Source organism: Miscanthus floridulus, chromosome 8 (assembly GCF_019320115.1).
Source record: "Miscanthus floridulus cultivar M001 chromosome 8, ASM1932011v1, whole genome shotgun sequence".
Taxonomy (NCBI): Eukaryota; Viridiplantae; Streptophyta; class Magnoliopsida; order Poales; family Poaceae; genus Miscanthus; species Miscanthus floridulus.
In genome coordinates, this window is record NC_089587.1 from 44,686,872 (window position 1) to 44,710,917 (window position 24,046).

The 24,046-nt window shown below is 45.2% G+C and overlaps 1 long non-coding RNA gene and 1 pseudogene across 1 annotated transcript; one reads left to right on the forward strand and one right to left on the reverse strand.

The window, feature by feature from the left end:
• Positions 1-8,060: 8,060 nt before the first annotated feature.
• LOC136476262 (receptor-like protein EIX2) lies at positions 8,061-12,712 on the reverse strand (annotated as a pseudogene).
• Positions 12,713-14,762: 2,050 nt separating this feature from the next.
• On the forward strand, positions 14,763-23,375 carry LOC136476263 (uncharacterized). The gene is made up of 3 exons (XR_010763493.1): positions 14,763-14,823; positions 22,584-22,755; positions 22,856-23,375. It is a non-coding gene; the product is annotated as an uncharacterized lncRNA (long non-coding RNA).
• Positions 23,376-24,046: the final 671 nt, after the last annotated feature.

Sequence of the window (24,046 nt, forward strand, 5' to 3'; positions counted from 1 at the left end):
TTCCCCTTCTTGTCGTCGCAACCGTCGCCCATCCGGGGCTTGGATTGGCCTTCCCCCACTGCTGCTGGTAGGCAAGGAACCCCTTCCGCTCTTCGCTCCGACGGATTTGCTCGTTCCGTTTGTCTCTGGTAGAATCTGTTCGCCTACCGCTGCCTCGAATCCGTTTGTCTCCGGAGCAGCGATGGAGCACTAATACTTACAATTTTCCGATGGTTTGTCATGTTCCCAGGTGGATGTGCCCTTGACTGCCCAGCGCCCGCCCGCCCGCCCGCCTTCCCGCAGCAGCAATGGACGACGGGGACCTGGATTTGTCCAACTCGGACACGTACCTGTGCCCGGCGCTCGGCACCGACCCGCCTAGCAGCTACTCCATGGACAGCTACTTCGACGAGATCCTCGAGGACACGGAGCACCACGCCTGCACGCCGCCGTGCCCGGTATCTCTCTCTCCCTCTCTCTCCCACCCTCTCTCTCCTCTCAGTACCTCCCTCATCTCTCTCTCGTAGGCGAGGAGCTGCGTGGCGCGCAGGGACGGGTGATCCACACAGCGGTGGATCCAGGCGGCCGCGTCGAGTCCCTACGACGTGGATCCACACGGCGGTGGATCCAGGGCGGCCGTGTCTACTCCCTGCTCCCACGACGTGGATCCACACGGCGACGACACAGATCCACGGTGAGATGGCCCCAACCTGCGGCAATGGCGTAGATCCTGCGAGGATGACCTCCCCGGCAGCAGATCCGGCAAGGTGGAGACCCTGGCGGCGGATCCCGCGAGGTGCGGTGGCGCCAGTATTGTGTTGTGAATGGGCTCGTCAGTGGGCTCGAGAATGGGCTCGCTGGTGGGTTCCTGGTTTTTTTTTGTTTTTTTTGAAACGTTTAACCGCGGCGGGCATCCTAACGTGCCCGCCGCAGGAACTCGATTAACCGCAGCGGGCAAAGCGGTCCGCCGCGGGAAGGCCACGATTTACCGTGACCTTTTCACGTTGGCGGATGCGTTTGCCCGCTGCGCAAAAGCAAATTCACCCGCCGCGGAAAACGTTTCTGTAGCAGTGAGAATGTCCCTTCGAATGTCCTGTTCGAACAACCAATCACCCTGTATGGAACGCAACCGCGGAACAGGCCAAGGCGGCGTGCGGTGTGGATGTGGATGTGGATGTGGATGTGGTTGGGCTCCTTCTCTTCTCAGCTTGGAGTTTGGACGTAGGACTCGTACAAGCAAGCGGAGCAGAGCAGAGCAGAGCACGGCACAGGTAGCAGTTGAGCACAGTGCGCGCGCGTTTCGTCGTCTGGCCCAAAGTGGCTCTCCGACCGCCCAAAGAAAACACTTCCCTTTCACATTGCGACTGTTTACTTTCGACAGCATCGGGCTTTGGGACTGACAGACTGGTTGAAATAGTCACACTGTTGGCTCGTTGGAACCACCCAGTCAACAGTATTTTTCTCTCGCAACACACCAACAACAGCTAGTCCAAATCAACCCAGAAACCAACCAGCGAACAGGCCAAGTGTCCTCTGCCTTGCATTTCGTCGATGGCAAAAAAGTAATCCCCCCTCACTCTGTCCATGGAAGTACGATTAAGCCCTTGTTTAGTTCTCCAAAATACACTATATAAAAAGAAAATTCTCCGTCACATCAAACTTGCGGTACATGTATGGAGTATTAAATGTAGACGAAATCAAAAACTAATTGCACAGTTTGCTTTAACTTTGCGAGACGAATCTTTTGAGCCTAATTAGTCAATGTTTGGACAATAATTTACAAATACAAACGAAATACTACAGCGAAGAATCGTGCACTATGCAAAATTTGTAGGTGCAAACTTTGCCGAACTAAACGTGCCCTAATCTACCGCACGTTCCAGCATTCCCCATCAATCAAAGAAATATACAGTAGTAGTACTGTAGTGCCATGCATCCATATGGGTTAAGGCTGTGTTTAGTTCGCGAAATGAAAAATTTTGGATGTCACATTGGATGTTTTATGGATGTCGAAAGGGGTTTTTGGATACTAATAAAAAAACTAATTACATAGCTCGCCTGGAAACTGCGAGACGAATTTATTAAGCCTAATTAATCCATCATTATCGCATGTTAGTACGGTAGCACTTATGGCTAATATGAACTAATTAATCTTAAAACATTCGTCTCGCGATTTCTAACTAAATTGTGCAATTAATTTTTTTTATCTATATTTAATACTCCATACATGTGCCACAAGATTCGATATAATAGTTTAGGTAAAATTTTTTTAAACTAAACCAGGCCTAATTTCCCGTCCTCTTTTGTTTCCATATTATCGAGTACTACTACTAGTAACAACTTTTTCGATGCATATACAGTAGTACTACGCATAGAGGGTCACTACTACTAGTACTAGAGATCTTTCATCTCACGACTCCACCGACGGTGCCCTGTGATCCGTTTTTAGAAGCACCGATAGGTGAACCCCTTTGGACCAGTCAATCATGCCCGTCTCTCTTCTCCCCCCGTGACGTCCCTCCCTGTCAGCGCCAACCTTTAAACTTGGCCAAATGGTCCGCCCGGCACGGGCACGGGTACGGGCAAGGTCAGGTACGGCACGGCTAGACACAGCGTGCTTGGTAGTGTCGTCGTGTCAAAGTACTGGCCCAGACATGATACTATAAGTGCTTAGTCGCGCCGTGCCACTTAACACGGCGGCACTGCAGTGCTCGTGTCGGTACGGGCACTAAAGTGTCTGACCCCTCAAATGACTCAGAATGAGCATATGACTTCAACAAAAATGATATAGACCAGCAGATATGTCACTTTATTTATTAAATTGAGATCAAACTTATAATAAAAAACACATAACTGCATTCCATAGCACAATTAACACAAACACAGGCAAAGATAACAAAATAACAGTTTATAGAGAGCTTTAGTGCAATGACTACCTCATTCAAAACATATCTAGGTAAAACTCACCCTGGTGAGAAACCCTAAACAGAGAAAAAGATTATAGCCCAACTCCAATTATAAAGTTCATTGTCTTTACATTAAAGTCCAGTCCATAATATTATAGTCCCATTATATAAATCATAACTAATCAAGATAAAGTTCTTCAAATGCTTCTTCAAGCTCCTTGTCCTCCACCATGTGTTGCAGCCTTGCTCCTGTAGCCTCTCAATCTTTGATGCATGTCAGCATCTCCACCATTTTAGGCTTTAGCTTCCTCCGCCGCTCCTCGATAATCCTGATAGTCATACTAAAAGTGGATTCTGAAGATATGGTGGACATAGAAATAGTTAAAACATCTTTAGCCATGATTGACAGCACTGGATATGTGAGTTTGTGCTGATGCCACCAGTTCAAGATATTAAAATCACCATCTAACTGGTTCACAGTGTCACAGTCCAAGTAAGAAACAAGTTCAGAAACATTAGAAGCTGAAGAACTTGTAGCCTACAGCAGGGTAGTTACAGAGATATCTCTAGCCATGTTTAGAGTAGCAGCTAAAGGATGCATACCACCAGCAGAACCACAAACATCATCATCATCATAAATTTCATCCTAAGCAGATCTTTTTTTACTAGGTAGGTTAGGAGGGACAACCCTCTTCAACCTAACAGCTCCATATTTCTTCTCATACTTATTGTAGACATCAGTAAGTCGAGCTTTAGTACCCAACTGGTAAGTAGTATAATCTGTACTAGTAAGGTTACCCAACCTCCTAAGCACTCTATTGAAACCTTTTATTTTAGCTCTAGGGTCCATAATAAATACAAAAGAATAAAGCAAATGTATGTCTCTCCAATATTTATTATATTTGTTTATCATAGGTTGAACCACAGGTCTGATGTGACTATCATTCGCATAATTCTTTAGGTGTATAGCAATCTTAACAAGATAATGAATCATAAGTGGAAATGTAGAATAGTACACACCAGACAATGCAACTGTAGAATCATAAAACAGTTCAAGAAATTTAAGCACTTTTTCTGCCATAGCCCAATGATCATCAGTAAAAGCAACTGATCATCTTCAGCCCTAGGATATTGAGCATGCATGAAAGTAGTGAATGGGGCCTTATGAGGAAACAAATACTTAAGCATTACATATGTAGAATTCCACCTAACTTCCATGTCCAGCTGAAACTTTCTAGGCCTAACACCAGTGGCAATGCAGTAATTTTTATATGCAACAATTCTCTGGTTAGATGAGTTTAAAAATGATATTGCAATTCTAAATGTTTCAATCAAAGACTTAAGAGCCTCAAGGATCTCCTTAACAATCAGATTGATAATATGACATGCACAACGCTAATGCAAGAACATTGAATTAACTGTAGTAAGGGATGATACATTGTTTAATTATGATTCAACAGGATCATCTACAACCTCAATACCAAGATATTTAGACAACACAGATCTAAGTTTACGCATAGCTAATACATTAGATGATGCATTGTCCAAAATAACAGCAAACATTTTTTCAGTCAAATCATAATCAGCCAGCACAAATGGAACACGATCGGCAATGTTTTTTTCCATTGTGGGAACAATCAATAAGCCTAAGACCAAGCACTCTCTTCTCTAGTTGCCAATCAAAGTTTATGTAGTGAGCAACAATACTAAGGCAGTCCTCTTTGGCATTATCGGACCAAAATATCAAAGGTTAGACACACACAATTAACACTAGCAGAACTAACAGTCTCAACAAGCTTAGCCTTGCAATCAGTGAAGTATTTCAGCATGTCTCTAGTAGTGGCTTGCCTAGAGACTGGAACATATTTAGGATTATGAGCAGTTTTAATGTACTATTCAAATACATCAGATTCTTCCAAAGAGACATGAACATCAAGCCTAGCAAGCAATCAAACCAGTTGAGTACGAGCAACAATAGAACAGTACTCCCAATTATGCATACTACCATCAAGATTAAAAGAGATCTATGACTGAAACATGCGAGATTTTTCACACCTCCTAGGGCGTTTATCCCTATACTGGGTGAGGTGACCAGTGCCACAACTAGAGAGCGCAGAGTATTCCTTAGAGCAATGGATGCACTTAGCTCCATACCTGACTTTCTTACCATCCACTTTTTTGAAGAGCTTCTTAAAATCCAACCACGCTGCCGAGGTAGAGGGACGTGAGCGCTTGGCGCTATTCTCATCCCCGTCTCCTTCCCGACGTTTGTTGCCCCGCCTTCTTGATCATCGCCGACATCGATTGGAGCTTGAACGCTATGGCCGAACAGCTCCTCGGCGTCCTCGCACAGGTCGTCCTCGTCATCATCTCCTAAACTCAAGATGGCAACGGGTACGTACCCGATGGGTACTGGCCACCCGTACCCACACCCGCCAGATCAAAATCTTACCCGTCGGGTTACCCGTACCCGTAGGCGGGTAGAAAATTCATTCCATACCCGCACCCGACGGGTAATTCTTACCCGACAATATACCCGAGTTCACACACCAAAATATAATAGCTTCCAGCAAAACAAATCAACAATAGAGCAGCAAAACAGAAATATGGGCTGGTGGAGTGGAGTGGAGTGAGGATGAGGATTAGGGTTTGAGGGAGTTCTAGAATATATATACTCATATGCTTATATGGGCCAAATATGGGCTATATGCTTATATGGGCTAAAATTGCAGAGGTTGGATATTATTTATGCGGATTTTTTTTACCCGCGGGTATGCGGGTATGGGTAGTATACACCCACACCCGTACCCGCATATCCGATGGGTACAAGAATTCGTCCAATAACGTACCCGCGGGTGTAAAATGTCTTCCATACCCGCCTCCTTAACGGGTAAAACCCGTCGGATACTCGGGTTTCGGGTATCCGTTGCCATCTTGATCCTAAACTGACCAAGTATATATAACCCCAGGAAGGCAAGGGCGAGTCCTCTGATCCGAACTTACCACTCTTCCTGCCTGTTCGTTTGGCACACAACATTGTCGTCAGGGCAAGCGTTGAGGCGTGGACTCTCTGCTACTGATTTTAATTCAGCATTTTTCCACTGGCTGTTGGTTGGCAAGGTATAAGAACATGGCAGTTCCTCTTCCTCCAAAAGCTAAGTACGCACTCCTCTAGATTTTCTTTAAGCTACATATATTATTTGATCATTTTCTTAGTATCTGTTGAGATATCAATCTTAACACAACTTCCTAATTTGGTCTGCATGCACATGCCACTTTCTGCAGTTCTGCTAGCAATAACGTAAGTATTTTTTTATTTCTCAGTGCTTTATGTCATTTGATTTCCCTCTTTAGCACCAACCATTATGTCATTCTATATAAATGGATTAGTCATATGATTATTAAGGTACTCACAATGATGACTTTTCATTCCCCTAGGAGAAGTACTACGACTACAGCTGAGATTTTGGAACTCTCATGAAGGGCGTGTTTGGATCGAAGGAAAATTGGAGGAAAAATACATGAATGCAATTCCTTCAAAAAGACTTTCTCTCTCACCGTTTAGAACGTAGGAAGTGATACAAAACTTTCCAGAGAAAAGACTTAGGAAGTTGTACTTTTAGAGGAATATGAAAATGAGCTTTGAGTCAAGGGAAACTTTCCTGTGGCCACTTGCTGCTTTCTCGTTGCATCGAAAGCTATTAACATGTTACTTCCTGTATTTTTTCTGTGTTATGGATTCCTGCGTTCCAAACACCCCTTCTAGTTATTTTCCGTGTTTTTCCTTTTATCTATTTTACCACTACACACTCATCCTATTCCTGTGTTTTGATTCCTATGTTCCAAACAGACCCGAATCCTTCATAACAACTATATAGCAGGTACTGCTGTGCTATTTTTCTTAGGTTTATACAGTCTATGGTTGCTCCCTACAGCAAGGCCATGCTTCTATGTTGTCAGATATTCACAGCGCAGCACAGGTAGGTAATGGTCATGACCCACGGTTCACATTAGGAGGAAGATGCCTTCACAACGCGTTCCTTTTGGTAGCAGTTTTCGCAGGCCATCTACACGTCCTGATGACACAAGAACTTCCTCCTACATGTACATCAACATGCAACATACAACCCTTTGCATCGCCTCCGCTAACCTAATCTATCCCATTTATATTTTAAGAAGAAATAAAGCTACAAAGACAAGCACCGAACGTATCTTGGATCATCAGAAGGTTAGTACTTTCTCAAACCCAATCTATTCTTACCACAAACTGACAATTTTTGTGTTGTACATCAAGTTACAAATATTATCCTCCACACCTTAGTGACCCATGTTTTCTTTGATGAAGTTGAAGATCCAAGATTAGCATGGTGCCTTTTTCTTTAGTTCATTATTGAAATTACTTTTACATTCCTCTTAACTCGATTGAAATTATTTTTACATGCCCGCAGCAACGCGCGGGGAATTCACCTAGTTTCAAGTGTTTTAGACGCTTAAAGGTACGTTGAAAGTGTTTTATATGGATATTGCAAAAATATAGCAGGGGATGTTTGTACATGTTGCATATGTTGCAAGTGTTTCAAAGGCATGTTGCAAGTGTTTTAGAGATTTGTTCAAAATATTTCATCTGTTGCAGACCTATCTTGCAAGAGTTCTGATCTGGATATTGCATATGTTTCACACACATTTGTTGCAATAATATGTTCTAAATATTTCAGTCTTATGTTTCAGTAATTGTTTTCATGTTGCAAGTTGCAAGTGTTTTATCTGGGTTGCATATATTTCACATATATGTTGCAAGTGTATGTTCCAAATGTTTCATCAATTTTATAGGTATGTTGCATTTAAGTGTTTCATGTTGCACGTGTTTCAAGTTGTTCGCGGAGTCAGGGGACGCGGGGAGTGATGGTGGCACAGCACGTACGTTGGGGAATGGGGTGCAACGAGCTGGGGGTCGGCGGTCGGGGCGCGCTTGGGGCGGGGTGCGCGTGGGGGGCGGGGCGAACGGTCTCGAATCCAGGCGGATAGGGCGGGTTACGCGTGTGAGGCGAGTCGTCCGGACGCACGGGCGCTGCGACAGGGTGGGGTGCGCGTGCGGGGCGGAAAACAAATCAGCGGACTTGGCAGGCTATACGGGCGTCCCGCATCCGTCCAAACGTCCGGACGCTAGCACTTTGTATCATGTTACAACTGTTCGATGGCGATTGCCAGGTGAAACTGGGCCTAATCTACTTGCTCCACTCTGGGCCCGATACTTTTGAGTTAGGTTCCTTGGGCCTTTTCCTTCTTGGGCCTTTGGGCACTGCAGTAGTGGTTCCCATGTCCGTGACATTGAAGCGGGGCTCGGCGATGGCGTGGAGGCAGGTCTGAAGCTTTGGCACTGTCTCGGTAAGGAGGCGCACCTCTAGACCGGAGGCGGAGGTCCGCGGTTGCCGTGGGCTCAGGCGCCGGCGGCGTCAGATGCGGGGCGCAAGAGAGACTCGGCACCCGGGCGTTACATCGTCTCAGGTGCTCGCCGGAGGTTCGCCGGATCTACACCGTGCTTCCTGGTTTTCTCCCCTGTCCCCAGTGGCCCAGTCCTGCAGGCGCCGTTGTCGCTCTTTTCGCGCGGAGCGGCAGTCTGGCGGAGAAGGAATAGCTCGCCGTTGCCCAGTCCTGCGGAGGCTCGTTGCCAGCGGCGGCGCTCGCTCCTCACGTTGCCAGCGATGTGGCCTTCGGTCGCACCAATACTAATCATCGTTTGTTACTCGTTTCAATTTCTATAGACCAGGGGAGGGTGCACGCCCGAAAAGTGTTCGACGGAATGCGCGGTCAATGCCCCACCGTGACTCGCGCCCGCGGGCCGTTTCCAAGCTCATCTGCTACACCAAACCGGGGAAGGGGACGACGACGCCAGTGGAGGGTGCACGCCCGAAAAGTGTTCAGACTGGACTAACCTCGTCTGCCTCAACAGCCAACACTATCCGTGGATCTGTGGTTCAAATTGACGAGCGCGCGCAGAGGTTGATGCCAATTGGTGACACAGCACAATGACAAATCAGGCTTAATGCCTACACCGTGTCACCGCAAGTGCAGAGTTATTCTTTAACAGGTAATGCCCTGGATCCTGCAAAAGATTCATACATCAGTTTCATCACGTCTTCATATGACTGGCACGTCTTCCACCACGCATAAACTGAAGCATAGAAACAACTGCATAAATCCTTGCTGTAGCGTGCATTACAGCATATGCAGAAGTAGTGTTTCCTTAATTGTCTATCACTTTAGTATTAATTATAAATGACTAAAATATTATACCTATTTTTCATTCCAAAACTACACATCACTTCAAATTAAGAATGCCAGTGAATTGAAGAGGGGGAAAAGGTATTGCTAGCCACATAAAAATTCTGGTAACTATTTAAACAAGTAACTTACTAATAATAAGGAAGTATATAGAAATTAGGAATACATCTTCATGTACTATAAGGACTGACCAATATATATTGCCTTTGTTTAGATGAAAATACAACTATACAAGCCATATGACATCACATATGTCAGCAGGGTCTTCTTCCTCACTATGATTCAAACATAGCCGCCTGAATTGGTCTTGGCGGGAACATGTGTTCCATAAGGTATTTGTTTATTCTGCAGCTTTACTTACTAGTCAAAGTTGCCCACGTTACCACAACAAACACATAAACTCTGTCATAGAGGTTGTCAAAGAGCCGGAAATAAGCAATTCTCCATGACTTCATGAACAACAGTAGACAAAACACCATCCACAGCCCCACCACAAATCCCAATATAAGACCAAGATACAAGGACAAGGGTTCGAGTTCGTGCCCGTTGTTTCTGTTCTGACCATCGGTGGGTGTATCATTTCCTGATGAACAATTCTTCTGAAGAGGGGGCCCACAGAGTCCATCATTGCCGATGTACATAAGTGATGGATTGTCCACACTGAGGGTATCAAGTTGCCTACCTGAGGGTATCCTTCCAGACAAACTGTTGTAGGACAAGTTCAAGTAGCTTAGTGATGTCAAATTTGATAAGTTTGGTGGGATTTCTCCAGAAAGATGGTTCTCCGAGAGATCGAGTGATTCCAATGACTGCAAGGCCCCAATTTTGTTAGGAATTTTTCCAGTCAGGCGGTTGGATGATACATTCAGATTTATTAATGCATCAAGGGAAGTGATATCCAAGGGAATTTCACCGGTCAAAGAGTTGCCTGATAAATCAATGTTTATGAAATATGCCAATGTGCGACCATACCTAAGCAGTTGCCCTTTCATAATTATTGGTATGATTTCTCCAAACTGACCAGTTATGGGCATGCCTTCCCCTGAAAACTGAGGATCTCCATCTGGGAAAGGACCCATTGCTGTACCCGATAAAAGCCTTGACCCCTTCAATGTCATAGCTGTCAGGCTTGACAGATGCCAAGGTATAACACCAGATAAGTTATTGCTTGATAGATCCAGGTATTGCAGATGGCCAAGATTTGTGATTTCTGCTGGAATATTTCCTGAAAATGTATTGTGGCTTAGTCGAAGAAACTGTAAATTTGTCAGTTCCCCAATCCATTCAGGTAACCTTCCAAAGAAGCTATTCCATGCAAGATCCAGGAACTGTAGGCCCGTGCACTTCTGCAAAAATGCTGGGAATTCTCCTGACAAACTGTTATTGCCTAGAAGCAATTCTATAAATTGACTGGATTCAGTCTCAAAACATCGTGGAATTTCACCCTCCAAAAGATTGTTTGACAAGTCTAGGTCAGACAGCAGATTCAGTTTGCACAAAGATCCTGGAATGCTGCCACCAATTTTATTTGAATACATAAGCAATGTTTGCAGTTGTGGAGCTCCAAGATTCGAAGGTAGTGTTCCTGAAAATGAATTGCTGGACATGTCCAAGATGGAGATATTTGTTGGTAGCGGTGGTATTGGTCCACTAAGCAGGTTTGAACTGATGTTTAGCTCTACAAAGGCCATGTCAGCTAGATTTGCCGGCAAGCTGCCACTTAACTGATTGTTAGAGAGGTCGATATATATGGCCTGTGAAAATGTAGGCCAGAACCAATCGGGAATCTTGTCCATTAGAACTGTACTTGAAACGTCAAGTTTAGTGATCTCTGGCTGCCACTGAAGCCAAGCAGGAAAAAGAGGACCCATTTGGCAAGATGCAAAAAGTGCAACCTCCAGGCTGAAGATAGGGATCCAATCTGTATCCACTGACAGCTTCAAATTGGTTGAAGATAGGTCTAGTTTCTTTAAGCTTATTAGAGCTGCAAAGTGTTCTTCCATGATGATACCGCTGAAGTTGTTGTTGCTTAGAACCAACCAAGTCAAATTAGTGAGGGCTCCGAGTTCCGTAGGTACACTTCCACTGAGATGATTATTGGACAAATCAAGGGTGACCAAACCAGTTAGACTCCTAAACTCTGGCCCTAGAGGTCCAACAATTCTATTGTTGGAGAGGTCGAGGGTGTTTAGGTGTGTGCAGTTACTGAGCTCTGGTGGGATGTTTCCAGCAAGGTTGTTCGTGGAGAGGTTAAGTACAGTCAATGCGGTGAAGCGGCCTATCAAATTTGGAAGGGTTCCAGTGATATTATTAGAGTAGAGATGCAGCTCCTGCAGTGTATCCCATACACATTGTGGCAAGCTCGCCATCAATACTGCTATGTCTCCACTCATTCCATTGTCAGTGAGGTCTAGGATTTCTAAACTACATAGGTTCTTAAAGTTTCCTTCCATGACCAGCCCTTGATTAAGACCGAAGGACAAATCAAGGACTTGGAGAGATGTCATGTTTTCTAGTGCATCATGAAATTGGCCAAATAACCTGTTACCCCCAAGATAGAGGTATCTGAGGCTCGTCACCTTCCAAAACCAACTAGATGCAATTCCGTGGTCAAAATTATTACTCGAGAGATCAAGCTTATTGAGTTTTGTGAGATTTAGTAGAGGAAGTGATTGGTTTGCACTAGCAAGCGAGCAGAATGAAAGATCAACGACTCTCAGAGATGGAATCCTATTTAGCACATGAGGTCAGTTAGATACCTGTGAGAGATTTACATTGCTCATGCCAAGGTATTGTAAAGGTAGATGTTGTAACCAAGTGATGTCTGCTGAGTACATCATGTAATCAAGATCTTGGGAGCCAAGATCAAGGTACTGCAACTCAGACAGATTACCAAGCTGAGGAGGCACTTCACCGCTAAATGGTATACCAGAGAGATTCAGATATCTCAGACTCTTCATCAGGGCCAGGAACAGAGGTATAGTCTTTTGATGCTCTGATGTCAAGCAATTCCTGCTGAGGTCCAAGTGCTGTAGTTGTTCAAGGGAAAGCAGAGAGGGACTTATCTCGCCGAGCAGAGCGTTTACGTCGTCGCATCCGGTGTCGGAGCCGGTGCTTGGATTTCGATTGCCAAGGTCAAGCTCGAGGATGCGGCCGGTATGGTTGCTACACCTGACGCCTCTCCACCGGCAGCAGTCTCTACCGTGCCATGAAGCAAGGCGGTTGGTGAGGTCAGCTGTGATGCCCTTCCTGAAGGAGAGCAAGGCGGCCCTCTCAGCTGGGATGCAGCCGCTGCGATGGGAGCCATGTTGTTCAGCTTGAAGCGCAGCGACAGTCAGGAACAAACTGGTGTCTATGATGAGGATCAAGAGGAGGACGAGCGAGGGATTGGTTGTTCTGGGATGCATGCTGGGAAAACAGTGTAGCAAGAAGGCCGAGAAAGGTATGAGCTGCTTCGGTGCCCTGCCCCTTGTTTTATAGCTCCGTCCCTCCACCACAGCTGTTTGAAACATTCCCCTGCTTCTACTGATGTTCATATTTGTATTAAAAATGGATGATTTTAGAGGGGCTACACCGCAGGGAAGGTTAAACAAAGGAGCTTTATGGGCTTTGACCGTGGACTAGTCCGGAGCCGCAGGACCCACGTTTGCCGGTCTTTATGGGCGAGCCGCAGGACCCACGTCTGCCGGTCTTTATGGGCTCCGGACTTTGACCGTCTCCAGAAGAGGAGGATGCCCATGCCCAGCCCACCATGGGATAGGATAGGAGGGTCACGGGCGCAGCGAAGACTTGCCTTGTCGTGCGTGCGGGAGACGTCATGGTCCACGGCCTCAACGGCAGCGGCAGCTTCTCGGCTCCTTCCGTCCTGCCGATTGCTTCTGCTGTCTCTGGCTCTCTGCCCGAATTTGATTGATTGATTTAAGTCACAAGGGTTAATAGTTATATATTATATTATATATATAAATATAATATGGCCTGTCAGTCTCAGTCATGACTAATGGGAACACAAAGGGTAGTGTGACTAGCCATTCGACCGCGGCCATGTTCAGTTCGCTTATTTTCCAGATTTTGGCACTATGGCCTTGTTTAGATTGCAACTTTTTTCAACCCGATGAATAGTACCACTTTCGTCTTATTTGGCAAATATTGTCCAATCGTGAACCAACTAGGCTCAAAAGATTCATCTCGTGATTTCCAACTAAACTGTGTAATTAGTTATTTTTTTTACCTATATTTAATACTCCATACAAACAGCTAAAAATTGATGTGATGGAGAGAGAGTGAAAAAACTTGGAATTTGGATGGTATCTAAACAAGGCCTATGTAAAAAGAAGATTCCTCGTTACATCAAATTTACGGTACATACATAGAGTACTAAATGTTAACAAAATCAAAAACTAATTGCACAGTTTGGTTGTACTTTGAGAGATGAATGTTTTGAGCCTAATTAGTCAACAATTAGATAATTATTACCAAATACGAACAAAACGCTACAGCGTTGCTACAGTGTCACTGAATTCCGGTGGCGCCAAATCGGTGCCAACTAAACATGGCCCGCGTTGAAGGAAAGGAATGCAAAACAGAAACAGGCCAGATTTTGGGGGCCCCGTCGGCGTCGGCCCTGTCGTGAGTAATGAAAACGCATTCAAACGAAAACAGCAAACTGACAAGACAGACCAGCCAAACAGGAATGCGCTACGTAAGCTACTACTCCTTCCCCACGGAGGAAGACTTGGCCAAGACAGAACAGAGTCAACAATCAGTTGACTCAAACGTCCAAACAGATGTGTACGCCTGGTGCAGCTTGTGGTGAGTGCTAGGACCAAGTCGTTAGCGGCTTAAGTAACTTGACACAGTCACACCGTAATGTCCAAGTCCGACATGAAGTTGTGATTTTTTTTACTTTCAAAGTTTTTTAAACAATATTTTAGCTAGCGCAAGTATATTGGTGTTGTCTCGTGTACGGTCTCATACAGTGCCACGTAATTTAAAGACAATTTAATAGACAACATATACGATGGTTGTCTTTTAAGTCTCTCTTAGAGTAACTCATAATTTTTTAATTTGTGCATAGAATAAAAGTAAGTTATAAGTTGCATGACCACAACTCGTAAATTGATACAATAGTTGTCTTATAATTCTAAATCTTAACTCATGAGGTAGTTGTTTCGCGAAACAATACCTCTTTGTCTCTCCTCTCTCTCTCTCTTTCATTTCTCTAGCAAAAATTCTACATGACACTGCATGAGATGGAGTATGAGACCGTTAATGTGTAGCGATGTACTTGCCCTTAACTTTAGACCGTATAAAAAGCTATTTATAGATCTAACAATTTTGATCGCGATAGATCGTTGATCATAATAAAATCACTCTATCGTGCCACGATGCAAATCATTTTATCGCGCCACAATGCATGCAGATGTGACAAGGTATATCTCACTAGAGCGCCTATATTTTACAATGCCACTTGACTAGCGTGACAAGTTCCGACCTTGATAAAATCATATTTTTTTCATATGAAGCTCGAATGGAGGTGGCCGACGTCTTGGAAGACATATGAAGGTGAAACCAGTTGGGCAGAAGAATTATTAACATAGCTCAAGTACAAGGGACTCTCGGACTTCTCTCGAAGCTATAGATCTGGTGTATCCCCAAGGTAAGCTTATATTCAAACACAAAAAAGATAGGGTAGGACTCCGCCTGCTTATTCGGTCATGTGTTACAAGGAAAAGCTCCCATCTAAGAGTATATAACATAACATTATTAAAAGCAAGAGTGATTTGTTCGGACATCGTCGCTCCATAAAAAAATATTCTCCCCACACTGCCGCCGCAACACCTCCGTCCTGTCGTCTCCCCACGTCGTCATTGCACAGGTTCCATCCCACGCTGCCGGCGCATCTCTTCCTTCCCGCACCACCACTGCTCTCGCCTCGCGGCGCTGTCCCGCGCCAGCGCTGCACGCGAGACGGCCGTGTTAGAACTGTAGGATCAACTAGGTATAGATCTAGCGGGTACAATTTGACTAGAATATGATGAACAAACCCTAGAACATGAACTACGAGATCTAGGTGGAGAAGAAGGGAGAAGGGCAGTGGTCTCTGACTGTCGGAGGGCTTGGCGGAGGAGCTCCTGGAGCCGTCCATGGCGATGGCGGTGGTGCAGTCCGAGTCGATGAAGGCGGTGGCGATGTAGCAGTGAAGTCCGGTGACGCAGTCCTGTGGCGGCGAGGCAATGGAGCTTTCCGTCACTGGCTGAGCACGCTCTAGATCGAATTAGGGTTATGTCGGTTGGGCGACTTTGGCTGCTTACGGTGAACCTCGTGAAGAGAGTCGTCGGTCCCCACCTCTCTTTTTATAGCGCAGTGTGACGGGGGTCCACCAACCATGTAGGGTTGGGCGACCCCGATCAGGGCGCGGATCCAAGGGCCCAATTGGTCGTTGGAGATCATCTAACATTCTCCCTCTTGATCTCACCTTATGACTTAATCTCAACTTACTTACTTTATCTCGTTCCCATTCCATCACAGATCAGTGCATAGAGCGTGCCTCATCGTCACGGTCAGTTATCATTAGATTAAACAGCTACAATGCACCTCTCTATTTTGAAGCAGATTCTCAACTAGGCCCTTATTGTCCAGCAATCATAGGCTTTCGCTTAAACCCATGTCGGCTAAGTGTTCTCTAAACACGCTGGGTGGTAAGCCTTTTGTAAACGGATCCACGAGCATCTTTTCTGTTCTTATATGCTTAAGACTAATTATATGATCCCGAACTTTGTCTTTCACAACATAATACTTTATGTCAATGTGTTTGGCAGCACCACTTGACTTATTGTTGTGAGCATAATATACTGCTGTATTATTATCGCAGTATAACTTGAGTGGTTTGTGTATGTCGTCTACCACTTTCAACCCGGGCATGGATTTCTTCAGCCAATGCACCTGCCCTGTGGCCTCATAACATGCTACAAACTCGGCATACATTGTGGACGATGTAGTGACGGTTTGCTTTGAGCTTTTCCACGATAGAGCTCCTCCTATGAGAGTGAATATGTATCCTAACTTGGATTTTCTGTCATCTCCCGCATAATCAGAATCTGTATGTGTAGGGAATCAGATCTTCTGTATATTAGTATGAGACCCTTCGTACCTTGCAGGTAACGCAAAACTTTCTTTACTAATTTTCAGTGTTCTATTCCTGGATTACTCTGATATCTGCCAAGTAACCCGGTAACAAATGCTAAGTCAGGGCAAGTACACATTTGAGCATATTGTAAACTTCCGACAACTGAACTATATGGAACCGCTTTCATTTGATCGATCTCATATTGGTTCCTGGGACATTGAAATTCTCCATATCTGTCGCCCTTGACTATGGGAGCAGGTGAAGACTTACAATTTTGCATACTGTATTTCTTTAGAACTTTTTCTAAATATGCCTTTTGTGATAATCCTAAAATTCCCTTTTCTCTATCTCGGTGAATCTCTATTCCTAGGACGAACGAAGCTTCACCGAGACCATTCATATCAAACTTTGAGGACAAGAACTTCTTTGTTTCTAGTAGTAGATTAACATCATTGCTGGCGAGCAAGATGTCATCCACATACAAGACTAGGAAAATGTATTTCCCATTCTTGAACTTTGCATAAATGCAATTGTCCTCTACATTTTCTTGAACCCAAACTTTCTTATTGTACTATCAAACTTCAAATACCACTGCCTTGAAGATTGTTTTAATCCGTAGATGGATTTCTTTAGGCGGTATCCCATACATTCTTTTTCTTCCACAACAAAACCCTTCGGTTGTGTCATGTAAATATTTTCCTCCAGATCCCCATTTAGGAATGCCGTCTTTACATACATCTGATGTAATTCTAAATCGTAATATGCTACAAGCACCATTATGATTCTAAAAGAATCCTTACATGAGACTGGATAAAATGTCTCATTATAATCTACACCTTCTATTTGCATGAAGCCTTTCGCCACAAGTCGCGCTTTAAATGTTTCTATATTCCCTTTGAAGTTATGTTTAGTTTTATAGACCCATTTATAGCCTACTGTCTTGGCTCCTTTAGAAATCGTTTCTAAGTCCCAAACACTGTTGGTTTTCATTGATTTTATTTCATCTTCCATGGCATCAAGCCACTTGGATGAGTGACTGCTTCTCATGGCTTCTTCAAATGAGGTGGGATCACCCTCTATTTGAAATTCCTCACATTCATAAACTTCATAATAATCAGGAATGGCTGATCTCCTGACTCTTTGAGACCTTCTAGGAGGCCTCGTTAGATAACGCTTGTTCTATATGAGGTTGTTGTTGCTCTCCCTCATGTGTGACAACGGGTTCTTAGGGATCCTGAAGGATAGGTTCCTCATGTTCATTTATTATTGCCACAGGAGAACTAACAACAGGTGCTGTTACTACAGTGTCTTGCACTGTTGGTACAGCAACAATAGGTAGCATAAAGAATGGCTCCTGAACCATAGGAGTGGGCACATATACCCGCTTCTCTTCAAAACTAATTTCACGTGCTACCTTGCTCCCCCTGATCATATCTTCCTCTAAAAAGACAGCATGTCTTGTTTCTACAAACTTCATTTGTCTGTCAGGACAATAGAAGCGATAACCTTTTGACTTTTTTGGATAGCCAATGAAATGGCAACTAACTATCTTGGAGCCCAGCTTCCCTATGTTTGGGTTAATTACTTTTGCCTCAGCTGGATAACCCCACATACGTAACAGTTTAGTGATGGTTTCTTTCCTGTCCACAACTCATACGGTGTTTTGGGCACCGACTTACTTGGCACTCGATTAAGAATATGAATGACGATTTTTAATGCCTCCATCCATAAACTTATGGGTAAGTAGAGTAACTTATCATGCTTCTCACCATATCTATTAAGGTACGGTTGCGTCTTTCAGCTACTCCATTCTGCTGAGGCTCGTTCGGTGTAGAATACTAGGCTACTATGCTATTTTCCTATAAGTACCTTGCAAAGGGTCTAGGAACTTGGTCATATGGGGTGTGTCGACCGTAGTACTCTTCCCCACGGTCGGACCTTACTACCTTAATCTTTAAGTTGTGCTGATTTTCTACTTCAACCTTGAATATCTTAAATTTATTCAATGCTTCCGATCTTTCCTTAATTGGATAAATATAGCCAAATGAGAGTAGTTATCTGTGAATGTTATAAATGAATCATAACCATCCACACTCTTCACAGAAAAAGGACCACAGATGTCTGTGTGAATTATTTCTAAAATTCCTGCGCTTCGTTTGACATCTTTCTTATTTTCTTAACGTACTTTTGTTTTATGCAATCTATGCATTGTTCTAAATTTGAAAATTCTAACGGCAGAAGAATTGATTTCTTAATCAATCGCTCTATTCTCCCCCTCGAAATATGGCCTAAACGACAGTGCCATAATTTCGAAGATACATGATGCACTCTCTTTCGCTTATTTGTTGTATTCATAGACGAGGAAGCATTCTCATTCTCAGTATTTACATGATTCACATTCTCAAAAAGTGATAATAAATAAAGCTTATTTTATCGGAAGACAAGACCAACACATTTATTATTAGAAACAATCTAACTTTGCCATTACCAAAATGGCAATCATATCCATCGTCATCTAAACGTGAAACACTTATTAAGTTTCTTCGCAAAGTGGGTACAAATAGAACGTCTGAAAGCTTAAGTAGAAAACCATCAACTAATTCTAGAGAGAGATCTCCAATGGCTTTAACTTCAGCTTCAATTCCATTTGCTACTTTAATTCTTCTTTCTCCTCTTTGCAGGGTCCTCCTCGTACGAAATCCCTGTAATGAATTTGTAACGTGAACAGTTGCATCTGAATCAATCCACCAAGTAGATTTTACATAACTTAAATACAAGGATTCATCTATAAATATAATAAAATCCTCATCTCTCTTCAAAAGGTTCTTGAGGAAGTCTGGACAGTCCGTCTGGTAGTGTCCATGCTTCTTGCACCATTTGCACTGATTCTTTTCAACTTGAGCATTGTTGTTCTTCTGATGATGCTCAATCTGAGGGGCTTTTCTTTGAGGTTTGGCATTCTTATTGAAGTTCTTTTTCTTGTTGTCCTTCACAAGGTTAGCAGAGTCACCTTGTAAGGATTTCAGCCTCTACTCTTTTTGAACACATATTGCGATGAGCTTCTCTATATCCCACTTATCAGGCTGCATATTGTAATTAACAACAAAGGTTTCATATTCCTTTGACAAGAAAGCAAAAACTAAATGAATCAGGAACTCATCCTTGAGCTCCAAATCTATTGGCTTCAGCTTTGAAGCCGTGTTGCTCATCTTCAATATGTGTTCTCTTATACCTCCACAAGAGTATTTCTCATTGAATAATTTCTTTATCAAGGTGCTTGCATAAGCCTTTGAAGAGCCAGTAAACTGACTCTCCACTTTCTTAAGATACTCGGTGGCGGTATCACAATCTGAGATTGATCCCCTTATAGCATCTGAGATAGTGGACTTAGCCACCATCAAGCACTTGCGGTTCGAGATGTCCTATTTCTTCTGATCAAGATCGTATTTCATTCTAACTTTTGCATGATCTCGCTTTCGAGCATTAAAATCAGCATCAGACTCATTTTCTGCCCTCATCGGGTCCTCTGGCTCAGTAGGACATGGAGAGGTAAGTGCTAAGTCATTCTCGGACAGCGCAAGTGCGAGCTCATACTTCTCTCACCATACTCTGTAATTGCCCTCTTCAAGAGGCGGAATATGCGAGATAAAAGCCATTGGGTTAAGTCCTGAAAAATAGTGTCAGAGAAAGTGAGAAAATAAAACAAAATAATTGCGTGCCTTAATTTTACGTTGGACAAAATTAAAACATACAACTTCTTCTACATTAATTCTACATTACCGTTGGATAGAAAATAGAATTAATGCATAAACGCATAAATCAAACATTTATAATATTGCTATCAACAACTTTGGTCAGAAAATAGCAAAATCATAAATTTACTTCGCAGCGAAAACATAAATAAATAATAATTATCTATTTTTTAGAAGCATTTTTATATTCATATCTACTTTCTGGAAAAAAGTAACACGTTGGTGCAATTTTACCCTAAATTTTAAACCTTCGAAATTCATCAAAATTCATTCAAATCTGCTTCTGAAAATAAATAAACTTTAAACGTCATTTGCTGTTCATTTTGGCTCGGCCTGCAGCAGCAGTAAGCGGCCCAGTAGCAACAGTGCGTGGCCCGGCAGCAGCGGCGGCTCGCGCGCACGAGCTCGCGGTGCCTCCCACGCGCCTAGGCTGCAACCTGGGCCTGGGCCGGGAAAGCTCTCGCCCGCCTGGGCTCAATCTGCCCCGAGTGTTCTCGGTCGTTCATCTACATCGGACGGTCGAGCGCGCGCGTCGGCCGAACAAAAACCTGGCGCCGCGGCCACCCCCCGAAACCCTATCTCATTTCTTCCCTCTCCCTCTCCCAGCGCGAAGCAGAGCAGCGTCGGCGGCCACCCGCAGCGCAGCCTAAGGAAGGAAGGTCGACGGCGCCGCCATAGGCCCCCTCGCTGGCGCGCGAGTTCACCCGAGGGTGAGCGCGCCGTCGTCGAGCGGTCTTGCTACGGTGCCCTGAGTCTAGACCCGGTAGGGTACACGCGGCGGCGAGGCCGCGCCCTCCGGCGGCTCTCTTGCCGCGCGCCGGCGAAGCGACGACGCGGTCTTCTTCCCGCGCAAACGGCGGTGTCGACGGAGGCAAGGTATGTTCCTCTCCTTTGTTCGTCCTTTCCCCTTTAGGGTTAGGGTTAGGATTTTGAAACCGAAATCGATTCGAATCCTCTCCTTCTTAATGCTTCTACTGTAGTACCCCAAACTAGATCTACAGCAAGATCCGGCGAACTGATACCATTGTTAAAACTGAAGGATCAACAAGGCATAGATCTAGCGGGTACAACTTGACTAGAACATGATGAACAAACCCTAGAACATGAACTACGAGATATAGCTGGAGAAGAAGGGAGAGGGGCAGTGGTCTCTGACCGTCAGAGGGCTTGGCGGAGGAGCTGCCGGAGCCGTCCATGGCGATGGTGGTGGAGCGGTCCGAGTCGATGAAGGCGGTGGCGATGTAGCAGTGAAGTCCGGTGACGCAGTCCTGTGGCGGCGAGGCAATGGAGCTTCCCGTCACTAGCTGCGCACCCTCTAGATCAGATTAGGGTTATGTCGTTGGGACGACTTTGGCTGCTCACGGTGAACCTCATGAAGAGAGCCACCGGCCTCCACATCTCTTTTTATAGCGCAGTGCGATGGAGGTCCACCAACCATGTATGGTTAGGCGTCTCCGATTAGGGCGTAGATCCGAGGGCCAAATTGGCCGTGGTTGGAGATCGTCTCACAGGCCGCTCCTCCCGTCCGACCGCAGCACCGCCGCTTCTCCTGTCCGCACGCAGGCGCAGCCTCGCCGCTCCCCCGTCCGCACACAGGGCCGAGGAGCTCGAAACAGGAAAGAACGGTGGACCGGTGCCAGATTAGGACCTCCGGCCGACGGCTGCGGAGGAAGAACCGTTGTTTGGGGCTTCCGAATGCAGGCGACACGCGGGCCACCGGAGTTGCGTTCCCATGCACAGGGTGGCTGGGTGTACTACTCGACACCTGATGCTGGAGCGGCGGCTTCACCATGCCAACATCATATCGGCAATGCGAGTTCTCCGAGAGGCCATGGTCTAGCTATACGGGATTGTCGGGTGCATTAACGAAATAGGAAGTGAAAGTGGCTTGTATCAGTTATGTCCCTGGCGTGTCCAAGTCCAACACACACAAAAAAAAAAGGGAAAAAGAGGCATTATTATATAGAGTTGTTTGTAACGCATAGGAGCGATCTCCAAGAGTTCCCAAAACAATCTTCTAATTCTTGATTTTTTTTGCAAGATTGACAAAAACACATCTCCAACAACTCACAATCCCACCTTCTAATTTTTTGGCACTCTGAAAAACTCTACCCCATGCATGCAAAGATCAGCGGACTCGCGTCGCGCGCGTAAACTCCTGCGCGTCCAGTTTTCCGGCCTTTACTTGCAGGTGCGCGTCGGCGTGCCGCGCATCCTGACGAGCACGTTGGATGGGTTCAGGTCGCCGTGGTAGATCTTCCTCGAGTGCAGGTACTCCATGCCCCGCGCAATCTGCAGCATCACGTCGACGACGACGCGGCACCTTTTTCCAATTGCGATATGCTGCAGCTTTGACTCATTGCCTGCTGGCGGGCGTCCTGCACTCCTGGCAGCGTGTTCTTGCTCGTTGCTTTTGCTTTGCTTCATTCAGCTCTGGCAGATCGCTGGATCAGCTAGCCATGGATATGCCTTTGCTGGTACGTTCTGATGTGCTTGGCTTTCACTGATAGAAAGGTCGTTGCGCTCCATCCAATGCAGTGGCCGGTGGAGGAGATCGAGACGCTGCGGAGGGAGCGAGTCGCGCTGCTGCAGGTGGAGATCGGCTCCGGCGGCCTGCACGAGATCGCCAGCGTCGAGAGCCTACAGGCGGACGTGGAGTTCGTGTTCGAGGTCCCGAGCCTGGAGGATCAATTTTTTTGATATTTTAGGGGTGAGTTTTTGAAAAGTATTATTTTTGGCATCTTGGAAAACTCAGTGATTTTAGAAACTATTTTTTGGGTACTCTGCTCTAACGATTAGTTTTTTTTCAGAATTTAAAGGCTACAGGAATCCGTTGCCTACCAAAAGTTCCTTCCGCAATCCTCGCTCCAGAAGAAGAACAGCTCGCTCCTGCCGATCTTCTTCTTAATAGCCCAGCCCTCCTCGCCGCTCTCCTCATCATCTATATTCCAAGTTCGCCGGCACCCACACCAACAGCAGACTCCAACTCCGATCATCCTCCGGGAACACCGCTTCCTTTGCTCTCGTTTGAGCCGTCCTCCGCACCAGCACCCTGCTCTCTTGGAGGAATCGTCATGGCTGCATCAGCGACGACGACAGATCCGGAAACCAAGGAAACGGTGTCCCGGTGCACCACGGTGGCGGAGAAGGGCGCGCACACGTTCGAGATCGTCGGGTACAGCCTCAAGACGAAGGGCCTCGGCGTCGGCAAGTCCGTACGTTCCGGCACCTTCGCCGTCGGCGGGTGCGACTGGGTTCTCCGTTTCTGTCCCAAGTTTGGCGGCAGCTCGTCGGACGCCGCCTTCATCCACGTCGAGCTGCTGACCAAGAACGTGGAGGTGCACGAGCGGTACGAGGTGTGGCTGGTGGAGCGGCCGTCGGGGTCGCTGGGCACCATCTTGTACCCTTGCTATTAAATGATTCTTGTCATTGAAATCTTTGATATAATAATTACACGCAAAATATCATAAATAGCTAAATTTTAGAATTTTTGTTTGTTTTGTCATCGAAATAGATTCTGATTGCTTAGAATGATTTTACTCTAAAAGATATGTGTTTTTGATCGATTGGATTCATCGATCGGTTATGAATCTCTCATTTACAGAGAGGATGGTCTTATCCTATGGGGATCGAGATCCTATACAAATCCACACAAAATAAAACAAATAAGTTATTGACAACAAATATTGACTTAGGCCTGTTTGCACAGTACCAGGAACCGGCCTAAGCCAGTTTTCACGGGGAAAACTCCAGAAAGTGTGATTTTCTCATTGTCGTGGGTTCGATTCCATGACAGTATTCTAACCGATTCGACGTAGGTCCATGCACGTGAGTCTCCGGTGACTTAAGCAGTCAAAACACAAGTAGTTTACCCTGGTTCGGGCGTCTAAGCCCTATGCCAGCAATGATGTTCTTCGGGTTAACATGCTCAATTGAGTTCTTAGAGCATCTTCAGAGTTTGCTAAATCCCTTCCTAATCCTTGGTTTTTAGAAAGATGAGA